General features: G+C 52.0%; 1 protein-coding gene and 2 long non-coding RNA genes across 6 annotated transcripts in view; all 3 read right to left on the bottom strand.

Annotated features, from left to right (window-relative positions):
* The window catches only part of ST6GAL1 (ST6 beta-galactoside alpha-2,6-sialyltransferase 1), a 47,725-nt gene extending 43,670 nt beyond the window's left edge, over positions 1 to 4,055 (bottom strand). For 2 of the 4 annotated variants that reach the window (XM_040612911.1, XM_040612908.1), the window contains exon 1: positions 3,936 to 4,055. The gene's annotated coding sequence lies outside the window, so the exon portion shown is untranslated. Of the gene's footprint in view, positions 1 to 687; positions 862 to 3,389; positions 3,410 to 3,935 lie in introns of those variants that run through there. The other 2 variants (XM_040612910.1, XM_040612909.1) reach the window with 2 other exon arrangements.
* Positions 4,056 to 6,384: 2,329 nt separating this feature from the next.
* Positions 6,385 to 10,871, bottom strand: LOC121096492. The gene is made up of 3 exons (XR_005830545.1): positions 10,813 to 10,871; positions 9,917 to 10,356; positions 6,385 to 9,509 (listed from the first exon to the last, which is right to left on the bottom strand). It is a non-coding gene; the product is annotated as an uncharacterized LOC121096492 (long non-coding RNA).
* A 406-nt stretch (positions 10,872 to 11,277) lies between these two features.
* On the bottom strand, positions 11,278 to 13,817 carry LOC121096974. The gene is made up of 3 exons (XR_005830728.1): positions 12,760 to 13,817; positions 12,142 to 12,274; positions 11,278 to 11,384 (listed from the first exon to the last, which is right to left on the bottom strand). It is a non-coding gene; the product is annotated as an uncharacterized LOC121096974 (long non-coding RNA).
* Positions 13,818 to 14,159: the final 342 nt, after the last annotated feature.

Here is a 14,159-nt window from a genome sequence, read left to right as displayed (position 1 = left end):
TTCACAGATGAGCTCCTAGCAGCTCACAGGAGCAAGATCTCATACCCAAGATCTGCAGGTGAACATGCTGCTGTACACGCATTCCACTTGAAAGGACCTTTGGCGGCCCTGACACCAGTGAATACACCCAGCAGCACACATACAGTCTACTGGGAAGCCCACACACGCCACTACGTGTGCTTCTCGTTGCCTCCCAGCATCCTTCAGACCAAGGGATCTATCTTGCACAGTTGAAATCTTGACCGGTAGGAATGGGTTTAAAACAGCAAGTCACTGCTTCACCAACCCAGTTCTGGACCCTCCTTTTTATCATCCACCCTGTTCCACCAGGAATTAGAAGGAAAACTCACCTGCCAGTGGAACAAGCAGACGTGCACTTGCATCAGTACCACCAGGAACCTCAGTGCGAGATTTTAGGGGAGAAGCTTTGGGTTCACATCTCACTAAAGGCTGAACTGCAGCATTTCAGAAAGGTGACAAACCTTGATTTCTACCTATAAGCAAGTGGCTCAAATAGGTAAGTTTTTCTAAGGTTTTTAATCACCCAAGTAATTTGAGCGTCTGATAACAATGATTCCTGCTGGCTAGACATCTAAGAGCACTTCACACTGAAAGCATCTCATTTCATCTTCTAGTTTTTTAATCAGCACAATTGTAGTTAAAAGAACATTCAAAGGAACCACTTACATTTCACTCTTCGTAGACAAGTTACCAGCCAAGCAGCACAGACTTCAAACACATCTGAAGTCACCAGGAGTTCTACTCAATCTCTACGTAACCACAATGAAAACATTCTCCAAACACAAAGATCTCCAGCAGCTGGCCCATCTTGCACTCAGAGACAAAGCCTGCCCTCAACCAAAGCAGTTACAGCAAAAGCTGTAATATTTAGGTCAGCAATCTAAGAAGGCAAAGACAAAGTATCAGATTGATTCATAATGCTCTTTGATTGCTAATCCTGTGCAGAATTGTGATTTACATTACTCTAGGAAAATCCAAGGGCTATAGAAAAGGTCCATGCATTTCGTAAAGGATCATTCAAAATGATTCTGTCACATCTTTTATCATGATCTTTACAAATGTCGAGTTGAGAACAGGGAAAATGCCATCTTGCCCCCTGAGGGCTGCGCATGCTGCTGAGCCTCTCCCACATGTGGAACAGGAGTTGGACCACGGCTCTGCTGCATCAGTGCTGCCCTTCCAAAAGCTGCCAGTGCAACAGATTGAGCAGGTCAGGAGAAGCACAGGAGGTGGAAGAACTTGAGTTCAAACATCTCCGTGCCAGCCAGCCTGAGAGCAAAGGGCAGGACGGCCTGACAGGGATTTTGGCCAGCACCCATTATCATCCTCTGCTTCCTCCAGCCTGGAGCAACGCAGGAGTGGGGAGAGACGCATGCTTCCCAGGTGCCTGTGGTTGAGATGCCTGCACGGGTGGTGTCGTGCACACACTACCTTTGGCAGAGCGCTGCCCTTCGGCAAGCTGTCTGTCCTCTGACTGAGGCAGGCAAGGAAATAAGCCTCTGAATATGCAGTAATCTGCTTCTCCAGCCGAGTTCCTCCTGCACCAGTCTCAAGGACAGAGATAAAGATACGCAACGTTGCTGGCTGCATCTGCTTTGCCACTCATTACACCACCCCTGGCCACCTCATACTAGCAGCTCTAATTCCTCCCATGCAATTCCAGCTGCTGCAACAGAGGACTCGGCCAGCCATCACTTCAAATCCAGACTTAAGTACTTGCCTATTTTGTCCCTCAAAAACTAAGTCTCTGTGAACAACAATGCACCTCCATTTCTGCAGTTCGGTTTTAACCAAGGGACAGAGTATTTGCAAACAAACAGTAGCCACCAGAGCCAGCAGCCTGCTTATCAACGCCTCATCAACAAATACTGGTTTGCACAAGAATTAAGCTACAGATGCTGATGTATGCCTTCTGTTTTTTGAAATTTAACCTCACGTCTGCTGTCTGCAAGAGCTGCATGCATGCCCAGCTGAGCATCACAGCACTGCTGACAATGTGGCAGCTCACTGCACGGGGTGTCCACCTCCATTTTCAGGCCGGCCACCACTTTTGCCAGAGCTACACGCTTAGGCAGAGGTCCCCAGCATGTGCCCACAAAGCCCACACTAAGTCAACACTGCTGCATACGAACCCAGCCCAGAACAGAGCTCCTTCCACGGTATTTCGCCAACCTAAGGGAAGCCACCATAAAATGAAGGAAAGCAAGCCAGGCGATAGATTTCTCTGGAGCCAAGCTGCAGCCCTGCATGGCTGCCCTGTCCCCAGCACCCGTGGTGGCTGTGCTGGAGCCCCCCAGGCACGCACCCCTCGGCACCATGGAGCTGCTCGCCTCTGCGGCACCATCCCCTCCAGCAGCAAAGCCACTTATCAGCTGAACTAGAAGAAAACGGATGACTTGCCTAGACTCAGCACCTGCATCACCTCCAAAGCAGCAGCTTATCCTGAGCTGAGGAGAGCGGCTGCCCAGAGCAGAGGAGACCTGGCGATGGGCTGCCTGCCCTCTGAGGTCCCCATGCCTGTCGCCGGCTCCGGCCCTCGCTCTCCAACAGCAAGAGCTGCAGCTAATAGGAAAAGTTTGCCTCATTAGACGCTCTTGGCCTCTGTCCCAGGGGCCTTCTAGGGAAGATTTTTCCCGGGAATATTCTTCCTCCCAGGGAACATTCAGCATCACTTGCAGCTATATGAACTCCTCAGTTACTCAAAGCTTTACTAAAGCCTTCCCTGACCCAGTGACCCAGGCAAAAGGGCAGGGTTACCAAGCACAAAGGACGTGTGCTTGTTCCCTTACCGTGTCCTGGACCCCAACAGATAAGAACAACTCCCCGAGAGGCACGACCAAGGCCGACAACCAGGTCTCACAGCAAAGGCCAGGACAGAAGGCAGCCCTGTTCCACCGCAGCATCACAGGGGGCTCCTTCCACCCACCACCCCCTGCGAGCAGCAGGGCATGCATCATGGAGCTCCCACATATTTAAGGTTATCCCAGCTCAGGGAAATCATTCCACAATTGTGTCAGGAGGGTTCAAAAAATCCCGTTAGCTAGAAACATTTCAGGGAAGCGCAGTCTGGCGAGCGTGCCGCCAAGGACTGAGTGCACACTGCAAGTTAGATTAATTCCTCGCACATTAATAGGCAGCTCTGGTTTCTCGCTCCCTCACAGCCAAGAAAATCTTCTGCTACAACCAGCCGCCCCACTGTGGCACCTTTTCCCTCTCGGGTGTTTTTTGTTTTGATGCTGTGGGTGCAGCAAGCGCCCAGGGGCTCAGCACCGGGCAGCAGCAGCCTGCGCCCCCCCGCACGCCCGGCTGCCCGCAAGCACAGCGGGCCCCCCCGCACCGAACCCCGCACATGGCAGCGCACAACACACCTGGAACGGTGCGAAGTGGTACAACACACCTGGAACCGGCCGTGCAGGGGTACGAACACCCAGCACAGCGGCTCCTGACACCGCTCCCCGCGTGTGCCGCTGCCCCCCCGCAAGCACAGAGAGGAGGGGAAGGGGCTGGGGGCACCCGCTGCGGATTTCACGGCCCCCCGACCCCCTCGATGGCCCGGGATGCCCCCCGGGACCGCCCCCGCCCGCGGAGCAGGGGCCGGCCGAGACGGGGCGGGGGGCACAGCCCCGGCCACAACCAGCCACCGCTTGGGAGTTGGTGCGTGCGGCCCGGCAGGGCAAACCCAGCCCCGCCACCGCGATAATAAAGTTCCGCCGCGGCGGAGCTGGCACTTGTCAGTCAAGGCGGCGGTCACTCGCGGCCGCCCGCCACGCGTGGGTCCCCCCTCCGCGCTGGGGTGACCCCCCGGGCCCGGCGCGACGACCCCCCCCGGGGTGGGCTGGGCGCGGCCCCCCCGCCCTCCCGCGGCACCTGCGCCCCGGCCCGCCGCGCACCCGGGCAGGCGGGCGCTCACTCACCCGCGGGCACTCGCCGCCGCCACCGCTCACTCGCCGCCGCCCGGCGCCGCCGCCCGCCTTTGTTGCCGCCGCCACGACCGAGGCATTTAAGCGCCGCTCCCCCGCGCGGCGCTGCGCTGAGGCGGGGCGGCGGGGCCGGGGCCGGGGCCGCCGCGCTGGGGGAGGTGCCGCCGCCAGCCCCGCTGCCGCCGCCGGGCACAGGCCGGGCCGCGGGCGGTGAGCGGGTCCCGGCGGGGGGCTGGCACCGGTGAAGCCTGGGCAGACGCTCAGGACGGCGGCTTTCCTGGAAAGGACGGGCCATGCAGAGCGGGGCAGCGGCGGCACAGCAGCATCCTCAGCATCCTCCTCAGCATCACCCTCCTCCTCCCGCCGTGGCGAGGCTGCCGAGACCGGCGGCTGCCCCAGAGCCGCCTTCCCCCCCCGCGGAGCCCGGGCAGCCCTTCGCGGGGCTGAAGCGCGGGCGGGAGCACGGCTGTGGCCCGTCCCGCTGGGGGCTGGGGACCTTCTCGGGGCTGGGGGTCCCGCTCGGGGTCCCGCTCGGGGCTGGGGGTCCCACTTAGGGTCCTGCTTTGGGCTGGGGGTGCTGCTCAGGGTCCTGCTCGGGGCTGGGGGATCTCACTTGGTGTCCTGCTTGGGGCTGGGAGAAAGTTTCCCCATCCCCTTGCAGAAAGCCTGGGGTGGGAGCACTGGGAGTGCCCCCCCTGCCCACCTGCCTTTAGGGAGCTTTCCCTGGGAACACCCCAAAAGCGACCGTACCCCTGTTACAAATGCAGAGCCCCGCTCCAGTGACAGTGCCATCCATCCATCCATCCATCCATCCATCCATCCATCCATCCATCCATCCATCCATCCATCTCAGTTACAACAGGCTTATTGCGGATGCGATGCAGCCACAGCGATGGTGCTCTAGGAAGAGGCCGGCAGCCTCCCCGGCACCCCACCTGAGGGCTGCAGTGGGGGAAGCCTGCACCCCACGGCTCCCTGTGGGCCAGCCCCCGCACCCCACATGTGCAGCTGTCACAGCTACTTTGTGGCTTCAACTAGCCTCAGGCTTTAACCACGTTCAAGCTCTTCTATTTCTGTTATATATCCACGCAAGAACAGGGCTCAGTGTGTGCAAATACATTTTGCCAATTTATGTGCTAATTAGGCTCCAGGCAAGCTAATATGATTATTGTCATCATAAAAGCTTGAGCTCTGGAACAGGAGAGACCCGCCCATGCAAGGCAGAACAAGGGTCCTGCTTAAATCAGCACCATTCCCCATGGGGGGGCAGTGGGGCTGTGGGACACGTACCTACCCAGTACCTACCTTGGCTTCCCCTGCTCAACTGGAAAGAGCAAGCAAGCTGTTTCTGGGATGTATTTGTATTTTTCCACCTCAAAATGGGTCAGCTTGTGCTCTGGGATCACATCCTCCAAGTCCGTGTCCAACCTCAGCATCTCACTCTGCGTTACTCCCATTTCAGCAGCAAGGTGATGTTCCCCTGCACGCAGACCTCTCCCCTCCCACCAGAGTAAGGTCTTCCCAAGGGCCCTCTTACGTCAGAGATGGAACATCTGCAAGGACACATAAAATAATTTGAAATAACCCTCCTGAGGAGAAACAACCTGCAGAGCTATTGCAGAATGCAGGTCCTGGCCAGGTTTCTGTACAGCACCCCGTGCCCTTCAGGACCCTTGGCTGAGCATGCTGCTGGAGCATGAGCACTGGAGCTGGGCTTTCACGGCAGGCAGGCGCTTAACTGCATTAGGCAAAGTGGTTTAGGGCACTTCCCAGCATTTAAAAGCTGGTTAAACCTTACACTGTGCTGAACCTGAAGGCAGATGAGTTCCCATGGCTTTTGAGTAGGGACGTGAGTGAGATGGGCAGCTGGCCAGCCCACATTTACCACTAATTGTGGTATGTTTATGTGGATGTTTGCTCAGAAAGGTCTTGGCCTGGGCTGAGATCCTTCACTGAGCATCTTCCCCGTCTTTTTTGCACTAAGACTGTGTGGAAGTGGGAACCTGCTGTCAATGCAAGGAGCTGGACAAAAGCCTCCTGCACTCTCCCTCGGGGGCTGCAGGTCAGTAACACGCTGGGTCACGTTCTGCCTCTCCCTCCACCCACTCCCCTCCTGCAGAGGTCCCCTTCTCACGGGTCCTGGGCTCCATCTCAGATTCCCCTCATGCTGCGCTGCTTGCAGGAAGGAGCATAACTTCGCAAGTTTACTTCCCTGGATGGTACAGAAATCCCCAAACCACTGTGAGCACTTCCCTCGCCTCCTGACACTGTTCATCCCTACCTTCTTGCTGTGACGAGGTTTCAGACCATGACGGTGCCGAAAGAGGGACCACCTATGGTGGAGGGAAACCTTCCCCTACCTTTGGAAACTCTTAACAAAAACCTGCAGATAACTGAAAGCCTGGGAGCCTCTTCGGGGTGAACCTCACCCACTTGCCTTGCCATGCCCCCGGGCAAGCAGCAGAGGAGACCACAGGGGGAGTGAGGGAGAGCATCCAAATTCCAGAAGGATGTGCTGAGCTGTGCTGGCTTTTTCAGGCTCATGACTCCTACCTTCCGGCAGTGCTTCTTTCTGGGGAACAAAGCCGGCGTCAGCATCTTCATCCAAGTAATTTTTTCCTACGCTGCAGACGAACAAGCAGTTAAAGGGTAAGAGCTGGGAGTCATAGTCACTCCTCTCCATTTGTCACTCTGAAGAGATGGGCGGCCTTGAAAGAGGAACAGCATAAAAAGAAGGCTTTTGTCCTACTAGCCTGTTCCTGCCCTGTCCCAGCCACATCCCAGACCCGTTTCAGGGACTCTTGTACCACCCCCAGCATTGCAGCTGCTGCTGCACGTCCCAGCGTGACCGATTCTCCACTGGGTTCAGTCCCAGTGCCCTTGGTGGCTTTAGTGGAAAGAAGCAGGCAGGTCTGTAGGTTGCTGGCAGACAGCTTTGCCCCCATGGTTATCTATATTCATGCAACTTCTGGTCATGACTGTCTCGGGAGGGAGGGGGCACACTCACCTGTGCATTACTAGAAATGTTACAGACAAGTGCTCAGTAAAGAGATTAGTATTTGTGCTCCCTGCCGTATAATATTATAAGTTTGGGAATGATAAATAATGCTTTTATGGGGCTGTTAAAAGGAATCTTCCTCAAAGACTCCTTTATTGAGCAGCCTATAAAGGTAGGTTTGAGTGGCTTTTGCATGAAAAAACTATTTCATCATCTCTTAAATTCCTTAACTCTTTGATTAAAGCTTTAATAGCTTTATGACAAAAAGTTGCCACTTCCTCAGTGTCCTAACCTAACTGTCCTTGAATTGCAGGGAAACCACACGTGCTGCGCAGACCAGTGGCGCAGAAGTCCCATAACACTTGGGATGTGCATGGACACTTTCACTGCGTGCAATGACAGAAATTTTCTCCTGAAGCTTCTGGCTTCAGCACAGTGAAACCAACTGAGCAAAAAATATTGAAATTAAAGACAACCCCAAACCCCCACATTGTCCATCCTTGCTGCCCAAACCTGCATTCTTGACAACTGACTTGCATTCTGATCTTAAAAACGTCTGTTGGTGAAGATACCCCAACCAGTATCCTTTTCAGGGCTTGTTTATACTGCAGTTGGAAACTTTCTCTCAAGGTCTTTTCAAAACTATCATTGTTATTTTTCCCCTGTCCCCAGTGGGAGACCGATTTACTGCCTTACTCTGTGGTAGTTTTATATATACTTAAAGGCTGAACTAATCTCCCTAGCCTTCCTTCCTCTGGATTACCAATGCCAGTTCGCTCAGGCTGCCCTCACAGGTCACGTTCCCAAGCCCTCCCTGCTGCCCACCTCTGGTTCCTCCCCAGTCAGGCTTTATTTTCCGATGTCTGCCCTGAAGCCTGGCCTGCCCTGAGCAGAGGGAGGGGTTGCATGGTGCCTACACGTGCACCTCTACCCATATTCTCCATTTCATTGCTCTTCTCACAGCGGGCAGCTCTTACCAGCCTGTGCCCAGCCTGCCACGTGCTGCACTCACTGAGGCTTTTTTGGTAAAACCAGTGCCCGACCAGCCCCGCGCCAGACCTCCCTGGGCAGGGGCAGCAGCCAGCCCCCAGTCTGGAGAGGGGTGGTGGGCAGAGCAGAGCACGATGCCACCCAGACCCTTGCCCTCCCAGGCATGTTCCTCCTCCTGGCCTGTTCAGGATTCTGGATTCTTGCTCAGGCAGGATGAGTCTTGTTTTCTGAATTCCCGTGGGTGCCCTTTCCAGGCAAAAGTGAAGAAAAACAGGAGTTAGGCCATGGTGTTTCATCCCTTGGCTGGCTCCAGACAGTCTCCTGGGGCTGGACAAGTCTAACAGAGCCCATGATTCATTATGCCCATGTTGTATTTATCTTTTAGTGTTGGGACGTTGCTATTCAATAAAAATATGGCACATTTAACTGGTAGGGAAATGGCAGACCCCAGGCAGCAACAGCACCGAGAAGGGAGGATGTGTAATTCCCGCTGGCACGCATGCAGCATATACACACAGCAACAATTAGGCAGGTTCAATTGCCTCAGATTGCAGTTCCAGACAACGTTACTAATGCAAGTCCGCACACAGCCCGAGCTAAAAAAGGCGGTTCCATTTTTTTTGCTGGAAAACTCTGTGTCACTGAGTTGCCACACGTGGAAGAAAGCAACATCTTACTCGAAGCCAGGATTCTGCCTGTGAAAGGATTAGCAGGAATCCCAGCAGCCTACGGGCCATGTTTTCTCCTCCAGTTTCTATCTGCACAATACAGAGCTGAGGATGGTACAGCAGCCTGTGAACTTGTATCTTCCTTTCATCTATCAGAGGACAGAGAGGGGCCGGATCCTGAGCTGGGATGTAGCCCATCGGGGATGCACCTCTGCTCAGCCGCCTGCTGCCAACCCTGCTGTGGGGAGTGGTCCAGGTTCGCCTCTGTGCATGGCAGAAGGAATCAAAGCATGGGGGAGAAGTATCAGAATGTATTAAAGGCAGCGTTCACTCTGTCCAGACACCGAGTTTTACCAGGGTCTGGCAGGGTGCTGGATTTATTTGCAAGATCTGGCCCTAGTGACTGGTATGAGCAAAGCCCAGTGTGGCAGCTCACAGGAGCTGGGCTTGCTCGGATGTGGCTTTGGTCATGGTGACTGACCACATTGGTCCTCTGCCTCCAGGGTCCCACGCCATGCCCTGGGCATGGCACAACCCCATGTATTCTGTTGTAGAACCTCACGGGTCCGTGATTATAATTTTCAGCTATCCTGTAGGCACAGCAGTGGGGTGGAGCGGAGTACACACAGACACAGGTAGCCCAGCCCCGCTCTCTTCCAGCTGTCACAGGCAGAGGTTGCTCCAAAGCCAGATTGTGATACACAGCAACATGCAGATGAGAAAAATCACACCACTGCCTTCAGTGTTATGTTCCAGCCAAGCTAAAAAATAGGGACTAACCGACTGCAGGTAGCATTTTCCTTGTTTTCTTCACACTGGAGAAAAGGTTCAAGTCTCAACAATCAACACCTAGAATGATTCCTGTGATCAGCATCCTAACACAATGGTGTATGCTGCTGATGTCTTCAGCTCCTTGCAAGTATAACATGGGGAAGAAAATGGCATTAGGCATTACTTAGAAAAGAGAGCAATTAATATACTTTAAAGCTTATCAGAACCAGATTATATGAATTATTTTCCCTCCACCCCTTATTTCCTTATGTTAAAAAAAAAAAAAAGGTAAGTTAGCCTATCTAAGTAAGTAAACAAGGAACTCCTTTTCTGTAGAAAAGGATCACACAGGTTACACAAGTTCAACAGGGGAACTTGCGGTCCTTCCTATTGCTACAGAAGCTGCTGTCCTCCAAAAAACCATTTGTAGACTGGTTAAGTTCAAAATGCAACTGAAACATCTTTAAATTACCTCTTAAACATCTAAAGCAATATCATAATTCTACAAGAAAGTGCAGTGCCACCTACCCTGCAAGCCATAAACCTACCAAGGCAGCAGCAGGCGGTAATTGGGTTTTCCCATGCGTAGCTGTTACAAGCAGAAAGGGATGGGGGAGGACTAGTAATTTTCACAAACTCAGACTTCCCGGAGGTGAGGTGTACCACAGCCTCATCAGTGTTCAAGAGGAGGAGGAGGAGGAGGAGAAGGATGTCTTCCTTGGATCGCAGCCAACAGTCTGGGAGGTCAAGGATGAGCAAAAGGAATTTCCTTGGATGAGAGCTGCATTCCCCAGCCCAGGCTCACGGGCAAGGGCCTCCTCCTTGCAGAGCTCTGTTCTACTTCTCATGGATGCTTGTTTTTTCAGGCTAGCATGAAGAGTGTGGTTGCCTGCAGCTGCTACATGGTCAGTATTCGTTCCTTTGGGTCAGCAGAAGTCGGTGGCCATCCTTTAAAGATTTCCTGCCTGCAGAAGAGCTGCCCTTCACTCTGCAAACACAGGAGTGCAGCTGTCACACCTGAGATGTGACCGTCAGCAGTCCCCAGTCAGACTTTGGTTGAAGCTAGCCCCAAAATTCACTTTTCCTACAATAATCCAGACTTTGACCAATAACATAGTTATTTTTGCAGTCACCCATGCTGCTCCTTGCTGCAGCAGGCCATGCTCAGGCAATTGCTGCAGAAGTAGCTGCCGGTAGCCTGCCTGCACCCACCACTGCCCATCTGGGCCAGCCCGGAGAGCAGCCCTCAGTTTGCTTCTGTGCAAAATCAGCCCAAATCTGCCTGACTTTGCACTGAACTAAGTGAAGAGCTTTCACAGGCTCTGGTCTTCCTTAGTGTTTGGTTTTAGGGTGTTGGTTTTTTTTGCAGGGTGGAAGGCAACAGTCTTCCCCACCAAGGTAAATCACACACACACACACCCCCCGAAATGGTAACACACCAAACCTTGCTTCTCCTCTCTGTACTGCAAAGCATCGTGGGTCAGAGATGAAAGTACATCAGGGCACCGTTGTTGGGGCTTTTGCTGTATTGAATGATTATACTGAACTTTGAAGCAAGTGGAAAAATACTGAAGAAATAAGACGAGGGCACGATCAGAACAGTGGAATGAAGAGGGAGGAACAAATTGCAGGTGCTTGCACAAAACCAGGGTCAGCAGGACGCGATAAGAGGAGCTGGGAAACAACAGAAAAGAGCCTACGTACCTGAAAAAGTAGAAACAGAAATCTTGCCAATAAACAATTGTTAACCAATCATATTATTATACGCTTGTAAAATAGCCAATCATATTATCACACGCTTATAGTGTGCCTTATAAAAGTGTACCTGGTTTGTACAATAAACGGATCAGATCTTGAACTCCATGAGTATTTGAATCTGACTCCCGCTCGCCCAAAATGCCCGCAGCACACCGTGACCATGCCAGAAGTTTTGCAGCATCTTTTTTTTTCTTTTCCAGAGGAATATTCTGAGCCAGAAGCTTTTACAGGCGAGTTTTGATTTTGTTCTCTTGTCCCCTGTAAATGCAAACAAACCACATGGCTCAAAAATCAAATATGCTTGGTCCAAAGCTGTCTGAGTCACGATGTTTGATTGTCAGTCTATAGTAATTAGACTGTGTGCACTAAACCATTTCATTATAAGGCACCCCAGAGTCAGGCACCTGAAAATAACATCAGACACCGCAGCTGATCCTGTCAGCACCTGCCATTAGTGGTAACATAATGTTGTGATGAAAACCAAGAACTCCACATGGAAACCACTCAATTTGAAGTGTTTTCCTTGGTGGAATTTAATAAAAATATTTTTCTTAAGGTGTTGGGGTTTTTTTGGGGGTGGAGAGGGGGAACAACCTCAGCAAAATACTTTGTTAACAACAAAACATTTTCAAGCAGATCTCATCAAGACATACAACTCTTCAGAGTCACGGACAAATGCAAGAAGGCTCTACAAGCCTCCTCCTGTAGAGGTGTTCCAGCCCAGCACAGAATTAAGAAACAGTGGATCCAGCACAGCTACTTCATGCTCTACCTGGTGTATGTATGCGCAGAGCTGAAGAATTAGGAGCTCACCTGAGCTAAACTCCACCCAGTAAGTCTGAGAAACCTTTGAAGAGACATCAAAACTCAGCACACAGTGAACAGAGAAAAGCAGCCTCAGCAGAAACCACCATTTCCAGGTTCATCTGGACCACAGAGTGTTTTTGTACCCACCATGCAATCACCGGGTATGGCAGGAGTGCTTTGGGTTGGACCAGATTTTGGCTCTGCTTACCAGAGAGCACCGGCTCTCCCCGTTCCCTGTCCATAGCAGAGTGCCAGTGATGAAGGGCGTTGCGCAGGCTCGCATACTTCTGTAGGGTGTTCTCATGCTGACTGGTTGAGTTGCCTGATGTGCTACAGCAGGGCTGAAATTAAAGGATGTATTAGACAAGCTTTAAGAAAAGAAACAATTGCTTACCTTCCTTTTGAGCAAACTCATGACAAGCCAACTGACTTTAAAATGTCCAAATGTATGCTATTCCTGCCTGCTTCTACAAAATCTAGGTTACCCTACGACCCCTTCTTTCCTTTAAATCCAGAACAGTGCTTTCAGTTTGTGAAAGTGTAAAATCTCTTTCTGAAGAAATCAGCTACATGGTATTGTGCAATGCTGCCCTGGAGAGGGTATGGCTCTTCCACCAGCCCTAGCAGGGAGGCAGCAGGATGGGTTTGCCGTGTGCCGTTCACATGAGAAGTTAGCAATTCCCCCTTGGCTCTCCTGGATATAGTTTTACTATTGCACATATACCTGCATCCTTAACATGCTTACACCTTGAGATCCTGAACTGATCTGCAAACTAAATAACTGCATTTTCAAGTTCCAAATGTGGACAGATTTTACAGCCCTTACCTGTGTTGATCCACCTTCATATTTGCGAGAAGTTCAGCCGCAGTCCCAGCTCAACACAGCAATATGCCATAGATCTTGCCTTTTTAAGATTTCCCGAGAACTGGTGGGGTAGCGTGAGGTCCTTGGTCTCTCATTTTATGATAGTATGTTGGAAACTCAAGTTTACTCCATTCAGATTCTGGAGTCTGCTATTCAGGGGATTTTAAGATCAACAAATTACATTCTTTCATGTTCAGTCTTGATGTTGGTTTCCCGAAAAAGTGCAAGAAGAGGTTGTTGTAAAGGTGCTGGAAATGCTGATGACAGCATGTCCTGCACCAATGCTATGCATAAGATGACAAGGACTTTGAAACCTCAGCTGAGAAAGTAGAGTAGGGAAGGCAAGGTATCCAACAGGACTCGCCAGGACACCCGTGCTTGTCACACTTGCCTGCACTTGTAGCAACATGGCAGAATTTAGTCCAAACGAGCCCTGATGTGACAAACTGGGGACCGGGAGGGAAACCATGCTCAGCCTGAGCCCCACAGCCTCATGATTTAATACAATAGCTAGAATTCTTCTACTAGAAGCATAGCATGGAGGTTGTCAGGAGAGCTTGCCAGTCCATTGCTATAATTTAACATCAAGCTACCCTTTTTGGGGGCTCATTTCCCAAACGCTCCAAGGGGAGAAGTCGGTTGTTGCTCCAGGGACTGGCAACCACACGACTCCTGCATCTCTGAGAAGAAGTGCCCTGTGGCCACAGCCATGTTGCAGCCCCAGCCTGGTGGTAGGAAAGAAACCTCAGCACACACAGACCCACCTGCCCTGTGGGGTTCGCTGCCTGCACGGTGCCAATTACGAGCGCAGGACAAACGGCAGTGGATTTGCACAAGGCAGTAGCATCCCCCAAGCCGATGGCTGCTCCTTTCCAGCCTCTACCAGCAGCAGAAGGCATACAGCATTAGCCTCAACAGCATTTCAGCATCGCAGCATCACCAGCCAGTTTGGGTCTTGCAACCTCCCTGGCTGGTGCCATCGGGAGCAGCCAGGACCTGTTGTTCTCTTACACCAGCAGGAACAGGCTTCTCTCTGCTGCAAGGGGCTGCCCCTCCTGCCTGCTGCTCCCAGAAAATTCCCCAGCATTGCCACTTATATGACAAGGATAATGAAAATTTTCTCTCTTTAAAATTCACAGCAGGCATTTTTTTTCAGAGAAGTAGCTGTCCTTCACCATGTTTACAATGGACTCACCCAACAGTACTAGTTACTATATGACTGCTGGGTTTCTCAGAAAAAAATTGGGGAAGAGAAGGTGACAAAAACAGCGTGGGGAAAGGAAGAGCAGCACATCCAGACAGATTTTTACCCCCCCTCTCAGAAGTGGGGCTCCACTAACGCCACGCAATTGGTGCAGCAC

The sequence above is a fragment of the Falco naumanni genome, chromosome 13 (genome assembly GCF_017639655.2).
Source record: "Falco naumanni isolate bFalNau1 chromosome 13, bFalNau1.pat, whole genome shotgun sequence".
Taxonomy (NCBI): domain Eukaryota; kingdom Metazoa; phylum Chordata; class Aves; order Falconiformes; family Falconidae; genus Falco; species Falco naumanni.
The sequence above is the reverse complement of the archived record's forward strand: the minus strand, read 5'-3'. Positions and strand labels throughout refer to the sequence as shown.